We start from the raw sequence: 22,945 nt of genomic DNA, 5'->3' as shown, positions 1-22,945 counted from the left end.
GTGCCGAGATGGTGCTACTGCACTCCAGTGAATGAGACTCCATCTCAAAAAAACAAACAAAAAGCATCTGGCACATAGTAGGTCTCCGATAAAGATTAGTGAGTGAATGTCCACCTTTAAAGGTTTTGCCTGTACCTTGAAGTCTCCGTTCCTTGGGGCTGCCTCTTTGCCCAGTACTCTTGACCCTGTCCTGGGTGATATGACCTGTTGCCCAGTGTCTGCCTGATCAGTAGGGTCTTCCTAGAGTGCCAGCGTTTTGACCTCCATGTGTCCCCACTAAATTGCCAGCATGTGTGAAATACTAAATTCCAGCTGTTTTTGTTTTTGTAGGGCAAGAGGGTTAAAGAAGGAGTAGGAAGAGGGGGAGCTGATGAGAAGAGCAATGGTCAGAGTGGAGGGGGTGGAGAGAGAATACAGTCACAGATTTCCCCACCCCATCAACTTTCCAAGCAGCTCAGAGCGGCAGCAGAGCCGCGAGTGAGGGCTGCGCACCACATATCCGGAGCTGTGTGCCACGTGGCAGAAGCTGTCCCGTTGAGTCATAGGATGTACTGCTGCACTGCTCTAGAGTTTGGTGTGTAGAGTATTTTTGGTTTTTACAGTCCAGCTCTCTGTGTAATGACTTCCTTCCCATGGCCTTGTTCATCGAGGTGTCCCTGAACGACTAGCTGAGTCACAACATTCCTTGCAGCTTAAAACACTGACCCAAGGCAGTTTCTCCATGTAGTTAGGGACTTAGAAGGCTGCCAGGGAGTGCCTAGGGAAGACAGTCTGTAGTGCTCTTGTCTCTAACAGGCACCCCTCCCCGAAAACATTTAAAAAACAAGTGAAAATAGAGAAGAAATTCCATCTGTTAAGTCACTAGGAAATGGCCTCAGCCCTGCCACAACCTGAAGAATAATTTGTCAGTGACCATGAAGTCAATTTCAAATTGAATCGGGGCACCAGGAATCAACATCCATCGTCTCAGTGTTACTGCAACGCGAAGGGTCAGAAACCCATGCGAAGAGATTGGACTGGTGGGAATATAAACTTGCTCAGCCCTTCTATAAAATAAGCCAGTAGTTCTGAGTAAAATTAAGTATGCATAGGGCTCAGTAGTGTAGCAGTCTCATGCCTGGAAATACATTTTGAAGAAAGTTTGCTCAGATCCGCAAGAAGACAAGCAGGAGGTTATTTGTTACAGTGTTAATGGCATACATGAACTAGAGGCAAAGGAACTAGGGGATGAGTTAGTAAAATGTTGTGGATACATACCTTGGAATTCTACATGAAATAGACATAAAATAGCATGGATGGAATTTATAGTGCTAAGTGGAAGAAAACAGTAAAAGATTTAAAACACAAGGCCAGGCGTGGTGGCTCATGCCTGTAATCCCAACACTTCAGGAGGTCAAGGAGGGAGGGCTGCTTGAAGCCAGGATTTTGAGATCAACCTGGGCAACAAAGCAAGAGGCTGTCTGTACAAAAAAAATTTGTTTAATTATCTGGGTATGGCGGTGCGTGCCTGTAGTCCTAGCTACTCTGGAGACTGAGGCAAGAGGCTTGCTTGAGCCCAAGTGTTGGAAGCTGCAGTGAGCTATGATCATACTACTGTGCTCCAGTCTGGGCAGAGGAGTGAGACCCTGTCGTGCCAAAAAAAAAAAAAAAAAAGGTGGGGAGAGATTTAAAACACAACCTTTTTTCAGTTTTACTGAGGTATAATTGATGTATAATAAAACACATATCTAGGCCAGGCACAGTGGCTCACGCCTGTAATCCCAGCACTTCGGGAGGCCAAGGCGGGCAGATCACGAGGTCAGGAGATCGAGACCATCCTGGCTAACATGGTGAAACCCCGTCTCTACTAAAAAATACAAAAAAGTAGCTGGGCGTGGTGGCGGGCACCTGTAGTCCCAGCTACTCGGGAGGCTGAGGCAGGAGAATGGCGTGAACCCGGGAGGCGAAGCTTGCAGTGAGCAGAGATGGCACCACTGCACTCCAGCCTGGGCGACAGAGTGAGACTCCATCTCAAAAAACAAAACAAAAAAACACATATCTAAAGTGTACACTGAGTTTTGATGTGTGTACCTGTGAAATGATCACCACAATCAAGGTAATAAATATATTAATCACACCCAAAATTATGAAGTTTCCATCACCCCCTAAATTATGAAGTAGGTCTCTATGTATTAAAATATGTTTAACAGATGTTTAGCAGCTACTGTTAAGTTTTAAAAAGGTAAACAATACATGTAATATAATACCATATTTATAGTAAAAAATGTTTAGTTACCCTAAAAAAATCTGGAAGAACATACAACAAATTTAATTATGTTTATTGTTGAGAATCTTTCCAGAGCTGCGTGGCCTTCTTTTGCTAATGTGCAGTGCACCTCAGGAATTGCTTGTTGTCCCATATCGTGGCCTCCAGTGCCTGATGAAGGTTTAGCATGCTATAAATGGGTCATTATGACCCCCTAACTTTCAGTGACTTTATTAAAATAACCCTGTAGCTGAGTATGGTGGCTCACACTTGTAGTCATACCACTTTGGGAGGCTGAAGCAGGTGGATCACTTGAGCCAGGAGTTTGAGACCAGCCTGGGCAACATAGTGAAACCCTGTCTCTACAAAAGAAAATAGAAAAATTAGTTGGGCATGATGGTGCGTTAGTCCCAGCTACTCACGAGGATCACTTGAACCCGGGAGGTCGAGGCCGCAGTGAGCCATGATAGTGACAGTGCACTCCAGCCTGGGTGACAGTGAGCCCGTCTCAAAAAAAAAAAAAAAAAAAAAAGTAACACTGAAGTCATCACAATGGATTCTAACAGAAGGGTGGCCTCACCGTAATAATGTTCTCTATCCCCACAGCAGAGAGCTGTCAGTCACTTCCTTGAATTCCCTGACCTCGAAGGCCAGTTTCTCTCCTCATCCCTGCACGCAGGAGATATTCCAGTAGGGGGTTGGTTTTCTGTGCCTGGGTACAAAATGGTGATTCCCTAACTAGTTACCATGAAATCTGTCTCTATTACCACTCTTTCTGTGTCTCATAAGTAGAGGAGTGGTGGGGGATTGTGGGCGAGGGACATGTTTGGTTTTGTGTGGCTATGGGTTTTATAGAAAGGCAGTCTTAAGATGTGTGTGTGACTTCTCTGGCTTCACACTCGTTATCAGATTCTTCCATGGTACTGTGCACAGCTATACTTCACTCATTTTCAGTGTTGTCTGTAGTGTTCTGCTGAGTGAATATATCACAATTTATTCCATCTGCTACTGATGGGCATTTGGGTTATTTCCAACGTGGGGTTATTATAAATAATGCTGCTGTGAACATTCTTGTACATGTCTACTGCTGTATCTGGGCATGTGTTTCTCATGGGTATGTATTTTGGAGCAGAATTTCTGGGTTATGAGCTATGCCTATGCTTAACTTAAAATAATGCTACTGGGTGCGGTTGCTCACGCCTGTAATCCCAGCACTTTGGGAGACTGAGGTGGGTGGATCACGAGGTCAGGAGATCAAGACCGTCCTGGCCAACAGGGTGAAACCCCGTCTCTACTAAAAATACAAAAATTTAGCAGGGCATGGCAGCGCACACCTGTAGTCCCAGCTACTTGGGAGGCTGAGGCAGGAGAATTTCTTGAACCCGGGAGGTAGAGGCTGCAGTGAGCCAAGATTGCGCCACTGCACTCCAGCCTGGGACAGAGGGAGACTGTGTCTCAAAAAAAAAATAATGCCAAACTGTTTTCCAAAATGTTTATACAAGTGCACTCCCTTCAGCAATGTATAAGAGCTTCCCTTATACATTCACCAACAGTTCTCACCAACAGTTGTTACTGTCAGACTTGGAATGTTTAGCCACCTGGATCTGTAGTAGTTGTTCGCTGTATTTCATTTTCATCATTAATGAGGCTAAGCACTTGCTACATGTTTATTGGCTGTTTGGATTTGTGTGTGTGTGTGTGTGTGTGTGTGAAGAGCCTGTTTTTGCCCATTTTTCTATTGGTCTATATAGTAGTTTTTGTATATTTTGGATATAAAACTTTTGTTATGTGCATGGCAAATCTTCTGTGGCTTGCTTCTTCACTCTCTTAGTGATGTCTCTTGTTGAACAGTTCTTAATTGTAAAAAAAAAAAAGTGCAATTTATCGATCTTTCCTATGGCTAGTGCTTTTTCTGTTCTGTTTAAGAAAACTTTTTTTCTTTTTTTTTTTTTTTTGAGGCGGAGTCTCGCTCTTGCCCAGGCTGGAGTGCAGTGGCGCGATCTCGGCTCACTGCAAGCTCGGCCTCCTGGGTTCACGCCATTCTCCTGTCTCAGCCTCCCAAGTAGCTGGGACTACAGGCGCCCGCTACCATGCCCTGCTAATTTTTTTTTGTATTTTTAGTAGAGACAGGGTTTCACCATGTTAGCCAGGATGGTCTCAATCTCCTGACCTCATGATCCGCCCACCTCGGCCTCCCAAAGTGCTGGGATTACAGGCTTGAGCCACTGCGCCCGGCCAAGAAAACTTTTTCTACCTTGAGGTTATGAAGATATTATTGTATGTTATCTTCTAAAACTTTATTGTTTTACCTTTCATGTTTAAGTCCATATCCAACAAAAATTGGTTTGGCTGTTCATTGAATAAGTGAAGTTAAGTTGGAGCAACATATCACATATATGCACCCATTCATTCAAGATATATTTATTGAGTATCTTCTGTATGTCAGGCCATGATTATAGTTTTATTTTGTGTATTTAGGTCATAAGCAATCCACCTGCCTTAGCCTCCCAAAGTGCTGGGATTACAGGAGTGAGCTACCAGACCTGGCCAGTGTCAAATAGTTGAGTCTTGTTTGTTTGTTTTAATTTCAGTTTGTTAATTTTCCCCTTTTGCTAGAATATTTAGTCCATTCCCATTTAATATAATTACAGATATGATTTCAAACCATTTAAGTATATAATCTGGCTATTTAAAAAAATCTATCTGTCCTACCTGGCTTTTGTCCCTGTTTAATTTTTTTTGTCCTTCTTCTGGAGTAGCCAAGTATTTTTTATTCCATTTTATTATCTCCATTTGATCTTTTTTCTTTCTTTCTGAGACGGAGTCTTGTTCTGTCACCAGGCTGGAGTGCAGTGGTGCGATCTCAGCTCACTGCAACCTCCACCTCCCGGGTTGAAGCGATTCTCCTGCCTCAGCCTCCCAAGTAGCTGGGACTACAGGTGTGTGCCACCACGCCCAGCTGTTTTTGTATTTTAGTAGATATGGGGTTTCACCATTTTGGCCAGGATGGTCTTGATATCCTGACCCCGTGATCTGCCCACCTTGGCCTCCCAAAGTGCTGGGATTACAGGCATGAGCCGCCCGGTCCATTTGATTTATTTTTTTTAAACTGCGGTAAAATCTACATAAATCTACATATTAACTTTTTTTTTTTTTTTTTGAGATGGAGTCTCTCTCTGTTACCCAGGCTGGAGTGCAGTGGTGCAATCTCAGCTCACTGCAACCTCTGCCTCCCAGGTTCAAGCAATTCTCATGCCTCAGCCTCCCAAGTCGCTGGGATTACAGGTGAGCACCATCACACCTGACTAATTTTTGTATTTCTTGTAGAGATGGGGTTTCACCATGTTGGCCAGGCTGGTCTTGAACTCCTGAGTTCAAGTGATCCACCCACCCTGGCCTCCCAAAATACTGGGATTACAGGTGTGAGCCACCGTGCCTGGCCCTGTATTAACCATTTTTAAGTGAACAGTTCACTAGTGTTAACTTTATTCACATTGTTGTGCAACCAATCTCCAGAACTCTTTTCATCTTGGAAAACCAAAACTCTATACTCATAAAACAATAACTTCCAATTCTCCCTTCCCCCCAGCCCCTGGCAACCACCACTTTACTTTCTGTCTCTATGAATTTGACTATAGTAGGTATTTTACATAAGTGGAGTCATACAATATTTGCCTTTTTCTAACTGGTTTACTTAACCAGTTAGAATAATGTCCTAAGTTTCATCTATGTTGTAGCATGTCAGAATTTAATTCCTTTTAAAGATTAAATAATCTTTCATATGTATATACCATATTTTTCCCATTTATCTGTTAATAGATGCTTGAGTTGTTTCTACCTTTTGGTTATTGTGAATAATGCTGCTATAAACATGGGGGTACAAATATCTCAAGACTTAGCTTTGGACCTGGGAGTGATGTACGGTGAATTATACACCACACAATGACGTTTTGCATATACAATGGTGCCACGCTGTACGTGCAGTCAGTGATGAACTAACTGCATGTACAGTGGTGGTCCCATAAGATTGTAATGGAGACTAAAAACTCCTGTCACCTAGTGGCCTTATAGCCATCATAACATCAGAGTGCAACACGCTAGTCACAGGTTTGTGGTGCTTCTCATCTAAAGAAACCTGTGTTGCCAGTTGTCTAAAAGTACAGCACATACAATTATGTACAGTACATGATACAGGTAATACAAATAACTTGATACTGGTAATAAATGACTATGTTACTGGTTCATGTGTTTACTATTTATCATTATTTTAGAGTGTACTCCTTCTACTTATAAAAAATAACTGTAAAATAGTCTCAGGCAGGTCTTTCAGGAGGGATTCCAGAAGAAGGCATTTTCATCATAGGAGTTGACAGCTCCGTGCATATTATTGCTTCTGAAGAGCTTCCAGTGGGACAAGATATGAAGGTAGAAGACAGTGATATTGATGATGCTGACCCTGTGTAGGCCAAGGCTAATACATCTTTTTACAAAAAAGCTTAAAAAGTTAAAAAAAAAGTTAATAGAAAAAAGCTTATAGTTGGGAACCCAAGGCGGATGGATCACTTGAGGTCAGGGGTTTGAGACCAGCCTGGCCAACATTGTGAAACACTGTCTCTACTAAAAATACAAAAATTAGCCAGGCATGGTGGCACACACCTGTAATTCCAGCTACTCGGGAGGCTGAGGCAGGAGAATTGTTTGAACCCGGGAGGTGGACGTTACAGTGAGCAGAGATCACTCCACTGCACTCCAGCCTGGGCGTTGGAATGAGACCCTGTTTCAAAAGAAGAAAAAAAGGAAAAAGAAAAAAAGCTTACAGAACAAAAATATGAAGAAAGAAAATGTACAGCTGTACAGTGGGTTTGTGTTTTAAGTTCAGTGTTACTTCCCAACTACTTGGGGAGCTGAGATGGGAGGATTGCTTGAGCCTGGGAGGTTGAGGCTGCAGTGAGCTGAGATTGTACCACTGCACTCCAGCCCAGGTGACATAGCGAGACGGTCTCAAGAAAAAAAAAAAAGCTAAGTGTTACTACAAAACAGTCAAAAAGTTAAAAATATTTAAAAGTACAATAAGCTAAAAAAGTTAAAGTAAGCTAAAGATAATTATTAAAGAAAATCTTTTTTTACCTATTTATTTTCCTTTCCTTTTTTTTTTTTTTAAGAGATGGGCTCTCCATCTGTCACCCAGGCTAGTGTGCAGTGCCATGATCGTAGGTCACTGCATCCTCAAACTCCTGGGCTCAAGTGATTCTCCAACCTTAGCCTCCTGAGTAGCTGAGACTATGGGCATGTGCCACTACACCCAGCTAATTTTTACATTTTTTTGTAGAGATGGGGGGTCTCACTATATTGCCCAGTTTGTCTCAAACTCCTGTCCTCAAGCAATCCTCCCACGACGGCCTTCCAAAGTGTTGGGATTACAGGTATAAGCCACTGTGCCTAGCCAAATAAAAGCATTTAAAAACTAAATTTAGTATAAGTATGGCCGGGCATAGTGGTTCACTCCTGTAATTCCAGCACTATGGAAGGCCGAGGCAGGCAGATCACTTGAGGCCAGGAGTCTGAGACCAGTCTGGCCAACATATTGAGACACTGTCTCTACTAAAAATATAAAAAATTAGCTTGGCATGGTGGTGCACACCTGTGATCCCAGCTCCTAGGGAGACTGAGGCACGAGAATTGCTTAAACCCAGGAGGCAGAGGTTGCAGTGAGCCGAGATGGCGCCATTGCACTCCAGCCTCAGCAACAGAGCGAGACTCTGTCTCACGAAAAAAAATTTAGCAGTAAGTGTATAGTGTGTATACAGCCTACAGTGGCATACAGTAATATACTAGGTCTGCACATTCCCTTACAACTCCCTCACTGACTCACCCAGAGCAACTTCCAGTCCTGCAAGCTCCATTCATAAGTGCCCTGTACAAGTGTACCACTTTAAAATATTTTATACCCTACTTTTACTGTACCTTTTCTATGTTTAGATATGTTTAGATACACAGATGTATACCACCGCGTTATAACTGCCTACAGTATTCAGTACTGTAACATGCTGTACATGTTTGTAACCGAGGAGCAATAGGTTATACCATATAGCCTCAGAGTATGGTAGGCTTTACCGTCTAAGTTGTGTAAGTACACTGCATGATGTTTGCACAATGAAGCAATAACCTAATCACACATTTCTGAGAACATATCCCTGTCATTAAGCAATGTGTGACTGTACTTCTACTCACATTTTATTGACCAAAGAAAGTCACATGGCTATTCACAAATCCAAGCTATTGTAAGGAAGTACAATCCTATAATGTGCCTACAGAGGTCTTATGGAGAGCATCCCAGTTTTTGTCCCCTTTTTTGCTGGGAAAAGAACAGCTTTCAGGCCAGGCATGGTGGCTCATGCCTGTAATCCCAGCACTTTGGGAGGCCAAGGCTGGTGGATTGCCTGAGGTCAGGAGTTTGAGACCAGCCTGGCCAAAGTGGCAAAACCCCGTCTCTACTAAAAATACAAAAGTTAGCCAGGCATGGTGGTGCACGCCTGTAATCCCAGCTACTTGAGATGTTGAGGCAGGAGAATCACTTGAACCTGGGAGGCAGAGGTTGCAGTGAGCCAAGACCATGTCATTGCACTCCAGCCTGGGTGACAGAGCAAGACACAGTCTCAAAACAAAACAACAAAAAAAACCAACTTTTTTTTTTATTGCCACTTAAAAAAGGCCTCCCTACTATGCAGAAATCAAGAACTCAACAATTGTTTCCTGTGTCACTACCAAATGTTTCCCGGGGGGTTTTGCCACTATGTGGAACCAGCAGTTCTGTGGGGGACTTCTTTCAAGATACCGCCTCAGCTGGAAACAATTTCCCTTTTCCTGGTAATTGGCCATTTCTTGATTCACAGAGGTGGCTTCCTGGTGAACTTCATGCCTGTAAGCTGGCATGACTGTTCTGGAGGAGGAGAGTACCTACCACAAGTTGGGTCAGTTAGAGCCTTTTCTACATGATTTTGTGATTAGAATGATTAGGGAGTTTTAGTCTCTGGGTAGTTGGAATTGTATCTCATACTTGGGAGAGGCTGGTAGACACATTTCCCATTGTATTATTAATACCTGGAGGCAGAGAAAACAAGTTTGCTGGAGTCATACTGGCTCCCCTTACTCTGCTTCCAGCCCATCCAAAATCCCAGCTAATTATTTCCCTTGGCCTCTGTGAGATCCATCCCACCCAAAGCCTAAAGATAAAGTCCCCTTTTATTTTCCTTAAATTGGTCTGATGGGTTTCTGGTCCTTGCAGCCAGCAAACTTCAGATAGTTCTTTGCCTCTGGACCCTGGCACAAAAAGTTCACAGGTGTAGCCCATTCTAATAAAATAGAGGTCAGGTGGTAACCATTGCATTAACTATACTAGCAGTTTCCTTACTGCTTGAGAAAGCTCATCAGAATATGAGTGCAAATGACATTATTATAGGGATTACCTGAAATCTGCTTAATTTTTTTAAAGGAAAGTAATATGCCTCTGTGTGTAAATATCATTTGTGACATACCCCTCAACACTGGTATTAAATGGCCGTTTCTTCTGCCTGGAATCTCTGTCTCAACAACTCTTTAGATGTGGCCCCAAAGTCACCTTTTCTGGGAAGCCTACCCACACTCTCCTGTATATTGTTAATTATGCTATTCTCTGTGCTTCCCAAAGCAGTTGGCACATCCATCTTTGTTACATATTTTCTCCCAGAAGTTTTTTGTTTGTTTGTTTTTGAGACAGAGTTTCGCTCTTGTTGCCCAGGCTGGAGTGTAATGCTGCAAACTCGCTCACTGCAACCTGTGCTTCCTGGGTTCAAGTGATTCTCCTGCCTCAGCCTCCCAAGTAGCTGGGATTACAGGTGCGCGTCACTATGCCTGGCTAATTTTTGTATTTTGAGTAGAGATGGGGTTTCACCATGTTGGTCAGGCTGGTCTCGAACTCCTGACCTCAGATGATTCATCCACCTAAGCCTCCCAAAGTGCTGGGATTACAGGCGTGAGCCACTGTGCCCGGCCAGAAGTATTTTTTTTACATGACTGTTTCCTCTGAAATACTGTTCCTCAAAGGTCGGGAGAATACCTCGTTTTTCTCAGGATCCCACTGTGCCTGGATCAAAATAGATGCTCAGAAAAGTTTGTTGAATAAATGAAGTTGTATTGGAGCAGTATAACCTATATACATTCTCATTCATCCCAGAAATACTTATTGAGTACCTGAACATGTCGACCCATGTTCTAGATGTTGAAGGTGGGAAAAACAAAGTTCCCACCTTCAGAGATATTATAGATGATATTCAGGTTAGAAGGGCTAGGCAGAAGAGTAAAGCAGGCTTAGAGGATAGTGATTGGAGTTGGGATTTGATACTTTAGTAGAGTGGTCTGGGAAAGTCTGGGGAGGTGACTTTCGAGTAGAAACTTGGAGGGCACACGACTTTCTGATATCTGGGGGAAGCAACACCAAGTACAGAGGTTCTGAAGTAGAAGTGAGCCTCCATATTCCGGGAGCAAGAAGGAGGCTAGTGTGCCTGGCATGCAATGAGGAGGCCAAGTGGAAGGAGGTGCAGTTAGAGAGGTGGAGAGCATAAGTGGACGAAGGGCAGACACATAGGATCTTGGAAGCCTTTGGGAAAAAAAAACACATTTTGGAAATGAAAAAAATAGGTGGGCATGGTGGCGTGCACCTGTAGTCCTAGCTACCTGGGAGGCTGAGGTGGGAGGATTGCTTGAGTCTGGGAGGTTGAGGCTGCAGTGAGCTGTGATGGCGCCACTGCACTCTAACCTGGGAGACAGAGTGAGACTGTGTCCCACTCTCAACCCCACCGCCCCCATTTTTTTTTTTTTTTGGCTTTTACTCTGAGATGGGAAACCTTTTGGGGGCTTTTGAGCTTAGGTTTCAACAGGATCCCTCTGGCTTCTGTGTTGAGAGAAGGCACCATGAGAGCACAGTGGAATCGTGGAGAACAGGTAGGAGGCTACTACAATATTCCAGGAAAGAGGAAATAGAGCTGACAGGCTTTTATAACGGGTTGCATGTGGGATATGATAGGGAGAGTGGAGTCCAGGATGACTCCAGTGGTTTGTCCGGAGTCATCAGAAGAATGGAGTTGACATGAACTGAGGTAGGGAAGGTTGTGAAAGGAGCAAGCTAAGGTGCCATGTATGGGTGTTTGACTATCGACTTGTTTACTTGGACACATCGCTTACACTTGTGTATATGCTCCCTGGTTTTCAGGATCTGAAGGTTCTAAAGTTACTTGAAGTTAAAGGCAGCCTTATTTATTGAACACCAAGCACTGTGCAGAAAACTTTATATGTGGTGTCATTTAACCCTTTTAATATTTCTACTGATTTACTCATGTTTCATTGCCCTTTTACAGTTGAGAGATTAACACGTCCAAAGTCACTCAGACAATTATTAACCTGCTAGATTAATGCAGATCTGGGATTCCCGTCCAGGTGCGTCAAGACGGTAGAGCTCCTGCTGTTTACTAATCACTGGATTCTAAAGGTGGGAGTCACTTTCTGAGCATATTTGCTGCAGACTTGGTTCCATAACTAAAAAGGTGCCTGGATCATGTGACGAGAATTCAGGAAAGAACCCAACCCCATCCCAGGCATTACAGGTTACACAACAGCTATGAAGAAAGGACGGTATTAGTGGACTCGAGGAGGCTGACTGATGTTTGAAAGTTCAAGTACTTGAAGACTCAATGTTAAAACAGTGATCAAGAGTTAGTTTTTTTTGTTATTATTTTTAAGAAAACAGAAAATATTAAAAACTGCAGTGAACCCTTGGTTGGATAAAAGACCACTCCTAGTCGACGCTTGTTGGGAAACACTGGAATTGGAGGAGTGGGGGCAGACAGGAGCCAGAGCCCCTGCCAGCCTACACACACATCCTTTTGAAAGTGTAACCTGGTGTGACCTTCTTTAAGTGGTCCTCTGGAAAGAGCAGGATATGGAGTACAAAAGCCAGGAACCTCTGGGACGGCAGCATCCGCCCCCAGCCCCTCCTTCCCCGTCTTCTTCAGCCTCCACACGATGGGGTAGGGGGGAGGAGGAGGAGTGCTGGCGCATGCGCCGGGGGCAAGGTCCGCTCCCCGCGACGTCAGGGGGCTCGCACCCGCTCGAAAGCTCCGCCCCGCGGCCGCCAGAGGCGACCTGGGCGGGCGGGGGGGCCTGGGCCACGCCCCCAGCCGAGCCGAGCAAGGCCGAGGGGAGCCGTGCAAGGCCGAGCAGAGCCGAGCGCCTCCGACAGCGGCCGAGCCCAGCCGAGCGGCCCGGAGTCGGTTGGTGCGGCTGCGTCCCCGCCGCTCAGCAGTCCGCGGCTCCGGCGTCGCCGCCGCCGCCGCCTCTGCGGGGCCTGCGCCGGCCGCCCGCCCGCCCGGCCGCGGGGTGGGAGGCCCGCAGCGCGGGAAGAGCGGCCCGGTCGCGGGCGCCGCCACCGCCGCCGCTGCCAGGTGAGCGCCCGCCACTGCCAGCCGGCCCCGCGTGCCCCCGCGGCTGTCAGTCCCCGGTGTCTGTATCTCTCTCTGCCTGTCAGCCCCTGTGTCTGCGCGAGCTCCTTCCCGCCACGCCTGGCCCGCGGCCGGCCCGCAGTCTCAGTCAGCCCCCTCCCGCCGGCTGCCCCTGGTCTTTCTGTCAGCCGCCAGCACCCCCATGCTGAGAGGCTCCGCCCCTTCCCCCCGGAGCCCCGCCCTCCGCCATCTGTCATCACCCCCCGGGCTCCAGGAGCGGGCGTCCAGGGGTCCTGGGGGTCAGGGTAGCCCCGCGTGCCACCATCGCGGAAGGCGCAAAAGGGGGTGGTAGAGGAGAAGCGGGGGCGTTCGCGCAGGCCCGCCTGACCGTGTGAGAGTGCATGCCCGAGTGTGCGTTCCGCGTGTGCACCCGAGAGCCGCCTGCGTCCACGCCCCAGGGCCCTTGCACTCTGCTGGGATGTGGCAGCCCATGCCCCCGGTGTAAAGAGCGTCAGCTCGACCAGTGAAGGCGGCAGAGCCAGGACTCGAACCACTCGGGGTACAGTAGCACCCTGAATCTTGGGACCCTTGTTTGCCCACGCGAAAACACTACACGTGGGCCCCAGGTCCTCGGATTCCCTGAGTGGCGTGTGAGTGGAGTTTGGAGCTTGTTAAGCCTTCCCAGTTTGGGATTTTCATTCAGGGAAGCCTGTTGGAAGTGATTGAGGAGTGGATGGGATGTAGGACTTAGGTGGGGAGTGTTTGAGAGCTTGAGTCATTTTGAGTTGCATGGTTTACATTTCTGAGCAGTGATTGCCCTGGGCTTGTGCCCTGCGAGAAACTTATGTGACTTGGGGTGGGGGAGTGAGGTAGGAAGGAATGCTCCTTTCTGTTTTTATCCATGTGAACACATAGTATATATTTATCCAGATATCCTAAATGTTTATTCATGAGGCGTCCACACATCTTTAATTTAAAAAAGGATTACAGTAGTTTCCATTTATACACGTTCTTGTGTGTTGTTATCTCGATGTTCTTTATTTGTGGTAACTTAGTATTGCAATATTTCAAAACTAAGAGAAAATGCATCCTAAAACAACTGGTATTTTGCCGGATAATTCTGAACCCCGGAGAAGGAGCCAAAAGCGCACTTCATTAGCTGGAACAACTTATTCGAGCTTAATTTGTTTCTAAGAGACATACAGTGGAAAAATCCAGAAGCGCAAAATAGTATCAAAGACACTTAGAAAATGAATGAAAAGGGCCCTTCTGTTGCTGCCTTGGAAAGATGGTATCAAAGTTGCTGTAGAGGACAGAGTCACTATGTAATGATCAACATATTAACCAAGTTGGTTTTGTGACCTTGATACATTGAGCGGGGCTTGATTTGTGCAGTGGTTCATGACAGGCAAACATTGCATGGGAAGTGTGGTAATTTTTGGAAAAAAATGTTCCCCATGTTGTTTTGGTTTTTGGTTTTGAGTTTTTTTTTTTTTCATATTGAAGTAAGATTTCAGACAAGGGAAGTCTCATGGTGGAGTGCTTTTTTCTTTTTAAAGATAACATTAAAAATTACCAAAGTAATTCATGTTTAAGGCAGAAAACTTGAAAAACAAAGAAAAGCATTGCAAAAAAACAAACAAAAAAACCCCCCATAATCCCACAAACCATAGTAAATCACAATTTGGTATTAAGCCTTTTAGCCTTGTTCCCATGTATACGTGTTTTTTCTTACAAAAATGCTATCATACTACACAACTTTTATTCTATGCTTTTTTTCTTTGACTTATAACTAGATTATGAGAGATACATCTTTGTTTTATGAGTAGGAACTTGTGTTTCTCTTTGCAATCCTTTAAAAAATTCAGATCATGTTAGTCCTCTGCTTAGAGCCCTCCAATAGCTTTTTGTCTTAAAGTAAACTCTGAAGGCCTTGCTGTGGCCTGCCAGGCTAACCCTCTTCCCCACAACCATCCTCACTTCGAGCCTTGCCAGACAGATCTCTTTGCTATTTCTTAAAAACATCAAGCTTACACTTGCAATCACAGCACTTTGGGAGGCCGAGGCGGGCGGATCATGAGGTCAGGAGTTCGAGACCAGCCCGGCCAGCATGGTGACACCCCGTCTCTATTAAAAAAAAAAAAAAAAAAAAAAGCCAGGCCTGGTGGTGCGTGCCTGTAATCCCAGCTACTCAGGAGGCTGAGGCAGGAGAATTGCTTGAACCCGGGATGTGGAGGTTGCATTGAGCCAAGATCGCACCACCGCACTCCAGCCTGGGAGACAGAGCGAGACTCTGTCTCAAAAAAGTCAAGCATACTCCAGCCTCAGTGCCTTTGCATTTGCTGTTCCCTCCGCCTAGAACTCTGGTCCCTGGATATTAACATAGTTGACTCCCTTACTTCAGGTCTCTGCTCAAAAGTTAGGTTGTCTGGCTTTGCTTGACCGCATTATCAAATACACCCCATTTCCCTGTTGTTCTTATCCTGCCTTGCTTACCACCACTTGGTAATACATATTTATTTGTTGGTGTATTGTCTCTCTCCCTCATTAACCCAGAAGTGTGAGACTTTTTTTTCACCGATACATCCTCAGGGCTCAGAAGCTGCACCTGGCCCATTGTGGGTACTTAATATTTGTTGAATGAATGAAGGAAAGAATGAATGCTCATTATCCATCTATTCATATGACCTTGCTGGTAGCCTTCTAGGCTTCTAGGTAGCTGTGTCATGAGTTAAAATGACAGTCTCTTAAAGGTCATGATATTCCTTTCTCATCTATATCTGAGAAGAATTTTACAAAGTGAGGCTGTGGTCTTAAAAAGAATTACGGTCTTGATTTAACTTGAACAATTGAGGGAAGGAACATTTTTGGCAAATGTTGTTGGCTTTCCTTCTTATGCGTTATCCCTGTGTCACACTGGATATTTTTGAAAAGTATAAAGTTTCCCAGTTATGTTTACAGCTGTGATTTCAATTTGGTAGTTGATAGTGATAGTGTAAGCCTCAAGAGCATAGTGGGGTTTTTGTGTCAACAGATACCCAGAGATATAATTATAGCTTTAATGTGTTTTCATTTGGGGAATAGCTGTTACATATTTACTTATTTTTCTGGCAATTCTATCCTTTTCCTCTCCCTGCTTATCAGTTTTTGGATGGCCTAGCAGGTATACTTAATTTTTTTTTTTTTAACATTTTAAAATAAATCCTTGACCTTTTGCAATTTTACATCTCTCCTGTGACTCTTGAACTGTTTGAAAGTACCAGTTTCATCTTTCAGGATGAAACATCTGTAGTAAAATGTATAATTGCATTTTAATTTATGAGGATGGGAAAATTGTATCTTGGGGCAGAATTTTTACAGAGAAGTTGTAATGTGAGCGTAAGCTTTTCAAAGGTTTGAATTTCAGGTAGACTACTTTTCATTTTAGTGACTTTTTGGAAAAAAACAGTTGCTTCTTATTTTTAAGAAAAAGGATCTCCTTGAACACAATCCAAACAGAGACCTTCAAAAACTTGTTTTTCTTATCCTCCAAATATACAAGAAATTGGTAGTCGTGGTGGTAAGGGGGGAATCCTAAATGAAAATTATTTTCTTAAAGGCCTAAAAGGAGGCCGGGCGCAGTGGCTCATGCCTGTAATCCCAGCACTTTGGGAGGCCAAGGCGGGCAGATCACAAGGTCAGGAGATCGAGACCATCCTGGCTAACACGGTGAAATCCCGTCTCTACTAAAAATACAAAAATTAGCCAGGTGTGTTGGCGGGCGCCTGTAGTTCCAGCTACTTGGGAGGCTGAGGCAGGAGAATGGCGTGAACCCAGGAGGCGGAGCCTGTAGTGAGCTGAGATCTCGCCACTGCACTCCAGCCTGGGCGACAGAGTGAGACTCCATCTCAAAAAAAAAAAAAAAAAAGGCCTAAAAGTATCTGTTAAGAATTTATTTTTACTTGTTCCACAGGTATTGATTGAGCATGTATTTGAGCCAGTTCTATGTTTGTGTGGGCTGTGTTACCATGTTCAGTTTTAAATTATCAACGTGATTTTTGGTTATTTCTTTTATTTTCTGGCTCTGCTACCTCCCTTCTCTCATCATATTCTCTCTCTAAATGATCTCATCAATTCCCAGGACCCTAGAACCCCCTGGATGCAGATGACTCTTTCTGTTACGTCTCCCCACCCTTTCTCTGGTTCCAGACTTGAAGTTTTAGCTACCACCTTCCTGTCCCAGTGATCTCAAATTTCACAGGTTCAGAACTGATCTCTCAATCTCCCTCTCAAGCTTCGAAATTTGTATTCCTCATTCCTGACCCTTCCTTACTCTCCCCTTCAGCCTTCTGTCTCACTGTTAGTTATTATTGTCTATTCATTGTTCAGGCTGGACACCTGAAAGTTGTCTGTGATTCTTCTCATTTCCTCACTCCACATGCAACCCATCTGTATGGCTTTTTGGCCTAGCCTCTAGAATATCTCAAACCCTTCATTTTTTCCATCTTCCTAATTCACCTACCTACCTCTCTCAGATGGATGATTCCCTGTCTCCTGGTTGGTCTCCCAGCTTCCACTGTTGCTTTCTTCTAGCACATTTTCCTCACAGCAGCCAGAGTGATCCTACTAAAGAGTAAACCCAAGCATGCCACCCCCCTGCTTGGTGGCTTCCACTGCACTTGGACTCGCATCCACACTTACTCTGATGTGCTCCCTCTCCAGGCTCCCCTCCTTGTTTGCCATGCTTGTCAGGTTGAACACCTTCAGTTCCTCAAACATGCCGTATTCTCTTCTGTACAGGCTCTTCAAGACCTCCACTTGTCTCATAGAAAGATCCTTAAACGTCCAGTCTCAGCTAAAACATCTCCTCCTCAGAGGGGCCTTCCCTGATCACCACTTCTATAGTAGCTTCCTCCCCATTGTTCTCTATCTCAGCACATGTGCATTTATTGCTTGCACTTCACTGAAATTCATAGTGTGTCCGGAGTTCGTTCCTTCTGGTGGGTTCGTGGTCTTGCTGACTTCAAGAAAGGAGCTGCGGACCTTTGTGGTGAGTGTTACAGCTCTTAAAGATGGCATGGACCTAAAGAGTGAGTAGCAGCAAGATTTATTGTGAAGAGCAAAAAAACAAAGCTTCCGCAACCTGGAAGGGAACACGAGTGGGTTGCTGCTACTGGCTGGGGTGGCAGGCCTTTATTCCCTTATTTGTCCCTGTCCATGTCCTGCTGATTGGTCCATTTTACAGGGTGCTGATTGGTCCATTTTACAAACCTCTAGCTAGCTACAGAGTGCTGATTGGTGTGTTTTACAAACCTCTAGCTAGCTACAGGGTGCCGACTGGTGCATTTTACAATCCTGGCTACAGAGTGCTGATTGGTGCATATTACAATCCTCTTGTAAGACAAAGAAGTTCTCCAAGTCCCCACTCGACCCAGGAAGTCCAGCTGGCTTTACCCCCTCAATAGCACTTCATTTATATGTTTCCTTCTTTTGTTTTATTCTTTATTGTCTACTCCCTCAATAGAGACTACAAGATCTAGGAGGGCAGGGACAGCCTTGTCCTGTATATGGTACAGTCCTAGCACCCAGTGCTCTGCCCAGAGTCCAGTAGGTATAGGGCCTCAGAACATTTTGAATAGTTATTTTAATAGCTACTTTTTTCGAGAATTCCTATGTACCAGGTCCATTGCTATGTATGTTCACACATTATCTCTAAATCTTTGGGAGAACCCAGTATGGTGATGATGGTAATTATATTACCACTTCTGTTTTTTTAGTTGAGAAAATTGAACTTAGAGAATTTAAGTAATGTTTAAAGTTACATAGCCAAGAATATGGTGGAATTAGGATTTTAATCTATGTGATGTGACTTTAGAACCTTCCCTCTTATTCATTACTGCCTTGTGATATGAATGCAGGAATGAATGAATATGAAATATGCTGCAATATTAATCCCTGATGGTTTCTCTTGTCTTTCTAAGCATGTATGAGAGCATTAAAAATAAGAATACTTGGGTTAGGATGTTATATTCTCCTGGGAAGCTTCTGTTAGTAACCACTATGCCAAAGCATATAGATAGTTTGCTTTCAGGCTCTGTGTTCTAATTTTACTTTTGCCACTTTCTAGCTGTAAGCCTTTGGGAAAATTACATGTCTAAGTCTGTTTTTTCAGCTGTAAATGGAGAAAAATAATAGTTCTTATCTCATAGGATCTTTTGAGGAGCAGAATTATACACAAAAAACTATCAATGTTAGCTATTACTATTATAAGGAGAAAAAAAATCCTCAAGAGAAGACTTGTAAACTCATCAACAATTTAGAGTTTGGATAAGAGTGAATAACAGACAATAACTAACTTAGTGTTCTTTCACTGACCATGGTTTTGAATTTATAAAAATTATCAGAGAATTGGCCAGGCATGGTGGCTCACGCCTGTAATCCCAGCACTTTGGGAGGCCTAGGCGGGCGGATCACGAGGTTAAGAGATCAAGACCATCCTGGCCAACATAGTGAAACCCTGTCTCTACTAAAAATACAAAAAATTAGCTTGGTGTGGTGGCACGTGCCTGTAGTCCCAGCTACTCAGGAGGCTGAGGCAGGAGAATCCCTAGAACCCGGGAGGGGGAGGTTGCAGTGAACCGAGATCACGCCACTGCACTCCAGCCTGGTGACAGAGCAAGACTCTGTCTCAAAAAAAAAAAAAAAAATCAGAATTAACTATCTGGGTTGGGATTTATAATTATTCTATTGATGTATGACAACGTATGTTTGGATTTGTGCTTGTTAAATGCTTGTGAAGTAAGATAGCTTTCTTTAAAAAAAAAAAAACAAACTCTTCCCCATCTTTAGAAGGATTCTCAGGGTAGAGAGATCTTTCAAGAAGCTGGCTATACTATTTTATTTTATTTTTTTGCACTAGAAAGATATTCACCAGCATACTGTTTACATCAGTAATGCTTACCACCAGGGAGTTTATTTCAAATAACCAAGTGAACAGTAGACTCAGTTTAAGCATAATGGGCTTGACAGCTCGCATGTTGGAATATCTGGGCACAGTTATATTTTCTGGTGGGATGCCTTATGAGCAAGTGCCAAGTTTGGTGGTGGTTATCATCTCTGTGAAATAGAGGTGAGGTCTGCTAAGAATAAATGGGAAGAGGTCAGAGGAAAACAAGGTTTGACATACCATTGAGGTCAAGAAGAGTGGGTAATGAACCTGAGACAATGTCCATGATCTCCAGGCAGTATGCAGGGCTCCACTGAGATAGGACCATGGATTAACTGCGGCACTGGTAGCATTCAGCTGCCTGGTTTTAGGAGCAAAGAAGGCATATAGTTGGATTGAGCCAGGGTTGGGGTTTGCTGGGGTGAGTGGCAGAAAGACAGTGGAGCAGAGGAACTGGGATACTGGCCAGGGGGTGACTAACGTGATAGCTAAAGGTATCTAGGCTAGATGGGGAGGAGAAAAGGACCAGTGTTGTTGAAGTCAAGGAATGGGTGTGTGGAGTGATGGAGTAATAGGATGTGGCTAGAGAGGGACGCATGAGTGGAAGATTTCAGAGTTGGAGCAATTAATTACTGGGCATGACAGATTCATGTGTTCTGCTACAGATATAAGTGACTGAAATGAAGTGAACTCAGTGAAGATGGCTGAATTCAAGGAGGTCGAGTAACTGAGAGGCTGGAGAGTTGTTTCGGCCATCTGTGTGGTCAGAGAAGCCATCAGAAGGATTGTAGGATATTTAGGATGGAGAAAAGGAAAGTGGGCCAAATCTTCAGCAAATGAGGTGGGGTCGGAGATCCCAGCAACGAGATGTTGTGGTTACCCTGCAGGAATCTGAAAGGATCAGGGGATTTTACCCGAGGGAGATGGAAAAGTAGTGACCTGGAAGGTTTATTGGTTGCCAGGTCTCTCAGGAAGGAGTCGGCCATGGCCCAGGTTCATTACACTTCTGAAGGAATCCCAATTCAAGAGGGCAGCACTAGAGGCATGTAGTATTGTGTTTCTAAACGTGTTCATGAAAATCATGTGAGGATGTATGTTAAAAAAACAGATTCCAGGCTCTATCCCGGGCCCACTGAACTACAGTCTTTAGTAGGAGGAGACTGAGAATGTGTATTTTTAACACCCTCCCCACTTGGTAATTCTTTATAATTAGGCAAGTTTGGGAAATGCAGCTGTAGTGATTAAGAACATGGCATCTGGAAGCCTATTGCCTGGGTCTGAAGAAGGTGGGACTGGTGGGAGGGAACCTTAGCCCATGACACTTAAGAGTTTGGCTTTCCTGATACATCTGATATCAGAAACAGTGAACTAAGAATGCTCTATCAGAGGCAAACACACTGACAACAGCAGGAAGGGACAGCTGGTAATGACAGAAACAGAAATGCTCTATAAAATAATTCAAAGTATAGCTGTTTGGAGACATTTATTATAGAGAAAAACATAACCTGTTTGCCTCGGTGGTCTCTGAATACATCAACTGATTATAATTGTTATCATGTTCAACAGGAATAGGTCGAATTAGGGTTTAGTTTGTTCAGAAAGGCTGAGAAGGAAGTTGTGCAATTTAGAAAGCTTTCCGTCATAAACCAGCATGCTTAGTGCTTTAGGTATTTGTAAAATTATGTGCACAATTCTGTCTCTGAAGATACTGGATTTAAAAACAAAGTTTTACTCAACAAGCCAAAGTTAAGAACAGTTGTTATCCCCAAGGGGTTGTCTATATGATTAGATATTTAATATTATGATACTGGTAGCCTTACTGCCCCATTCTCCCTATTTTCCCTGGGAAAATTCTTTCCATGACAAGGAGAGGAATCCTGCAAAAGAATAGCTGCTCACGAGGGAACTTGGAGTTAGTCATTCTTGGCTGACCACTTACACTCCCCCTGTTGCTATTAAGGAGGTTCTGAATTTGAGTTGCATTGTTTAGATTACTTAACACTATACCACCTGGTTTATCATACCCAAACACTAAAGCTTTGGGAAAAGAATGTTGTCAGCACTGTTGAAGTGGTTGCTATGGACCTTGAGCCTAAAACTTGATTTGCTCAATCATGTGTTCCATTTCTTATTTCCTCTTGGACTGAGAAGGCTGGCTTTCAAACTGGTGAATAGCAGCACCTCAGTTGCATTCCAGTCACCTACCACATCCTTCCACTCACTGTCTCCTCTCCTCAGTGAACTACAGGGAGCTAGTCAAATGTACATCATGAGGCCTAGAAAATGTGGCCGTGGAGGATTAGCAATGCCATTTCAACCAGAACTTTCATTTTGCAAGTTGAGATTTGTAAAAAGTGATTCCATTTTAGAGAAAAAAAGGAATTCAGAGTATTGTTCCCTTTTAGAAAAACATTTTCTTCTAAAGCTGAGGAATACTCAACCGATCAGTGTGATGGTGATAATATGTTCTTTAATGTTACACTTTTCCTCCCGTCAGAGCTCAGGAACCCTTGCAGGCTCTGCTGTATTACGGTGCTCTTTATAATGTTTAAGTCACTAAAGGTATTCACCTTGTGAAGTGTTTGTATTCCTGCTGTGAACTAGGTACCTTAGTTGAAAAGAGGGTCCATGGCCTCAAGGAACTTTTTAAAAAGTCAAGGTGCATTTAGATCTCTAACCTCAAGCAGACCATGCTATGTGCTGTGAAGGAGATATAATCAAAATGTTATAGGATCACAGATGAAAGAGAGGTTATTTCTAGTGGTGGATGGAGGTGGCAAGAGGAGATTGGAGGATGCTTTAAGGGAATGTTTGTATTCAGACTGGATCTTGAAGTTTGAGTAAAATTTTGGAACTAGTAAATTACATTTGATATTTTCTGTTTACGAAGGCATCATTTATTTTAGCAAGACTACAACATGGTGCTTAATGAATTAGCCTTCAGTTATCTGAAATGACTCAATTACTTTGGATACCTCGTTTCTGTAACTAATGTGTGATGCATTAAGGAATATTTGGTGGAGAAGGGCTTTTATGGAAGCATAGCTGAAAATGATCTTGGGATCATAGTAGAGATCTGAAAGAATGGGATATATAGTGGTATGGTAGTGAATAGAAAACCAGAATGATAATGGGATGTATATGTTTGAATATATGGTTTAAAATGGAGGGAAAATGGAGCTCTAAATGATGTTAATGAGGCCTTCATAGGAAATGAATAGTCTGCCAGGTTAGCAGGACTTTTGAATACTCACCATCTCATTTCTGGGTATTTTTCTCTGGGGTGGTTGTCAATGTGGTCGG

The 22,945-nt window shown here is 43.9% G+C and overlaps 1 protein-coding gene across 9 annotated transcripts in view; it reads left to right on the top strand.

Annotated features, from left to right (window-relative positions):
• The first annotated feature begins 12,592 nt into the window (after window positions 1-12,592).
• The window catches only part of ZHX3 (zinc fingers and homeoboxes 3), a 138,877-nt gene continuing 128,524 nt past the window's right edge, over window positions 12,593-22,945 (top strand). For 7 of the 9 annotated variants that reach the window (XR_010132323.1, XM_063702418.1, XM_019016990.4 and 4 more), the window contains exon 1: window positions 12,593-12,720. The gene's annotated coding sequence lies outside the window, so the exon portion shown is untranslated. Of the gene's footprint in view, window positions 13,277-22,945 lie in introns of all 9 variants that reach the window. The other 2 variants (XM_055372979.2, XM_063702419.1) reach the window with 2 other exon arrangements.

This window comes from Gorilla gorilla, chromosome 21 (genome assembly GCF_029281585.2).
Source record: "Gorilla gorilla gorilla isolate KB3781 chromosome 21, NHGRI_mGorGor1-v2.1_pri, whole genome shotgun sequence".
NCBI classification, from domain to species: domain Eukaryota; kingdom Metazoa; phylum Chordata; class Mammalia; order Primates; family Hominidae; genus Gorilla; species Gorilla gorilla.
This window is presented reverse-complemented; position numbering and strand designations above follow the sequence as displayed.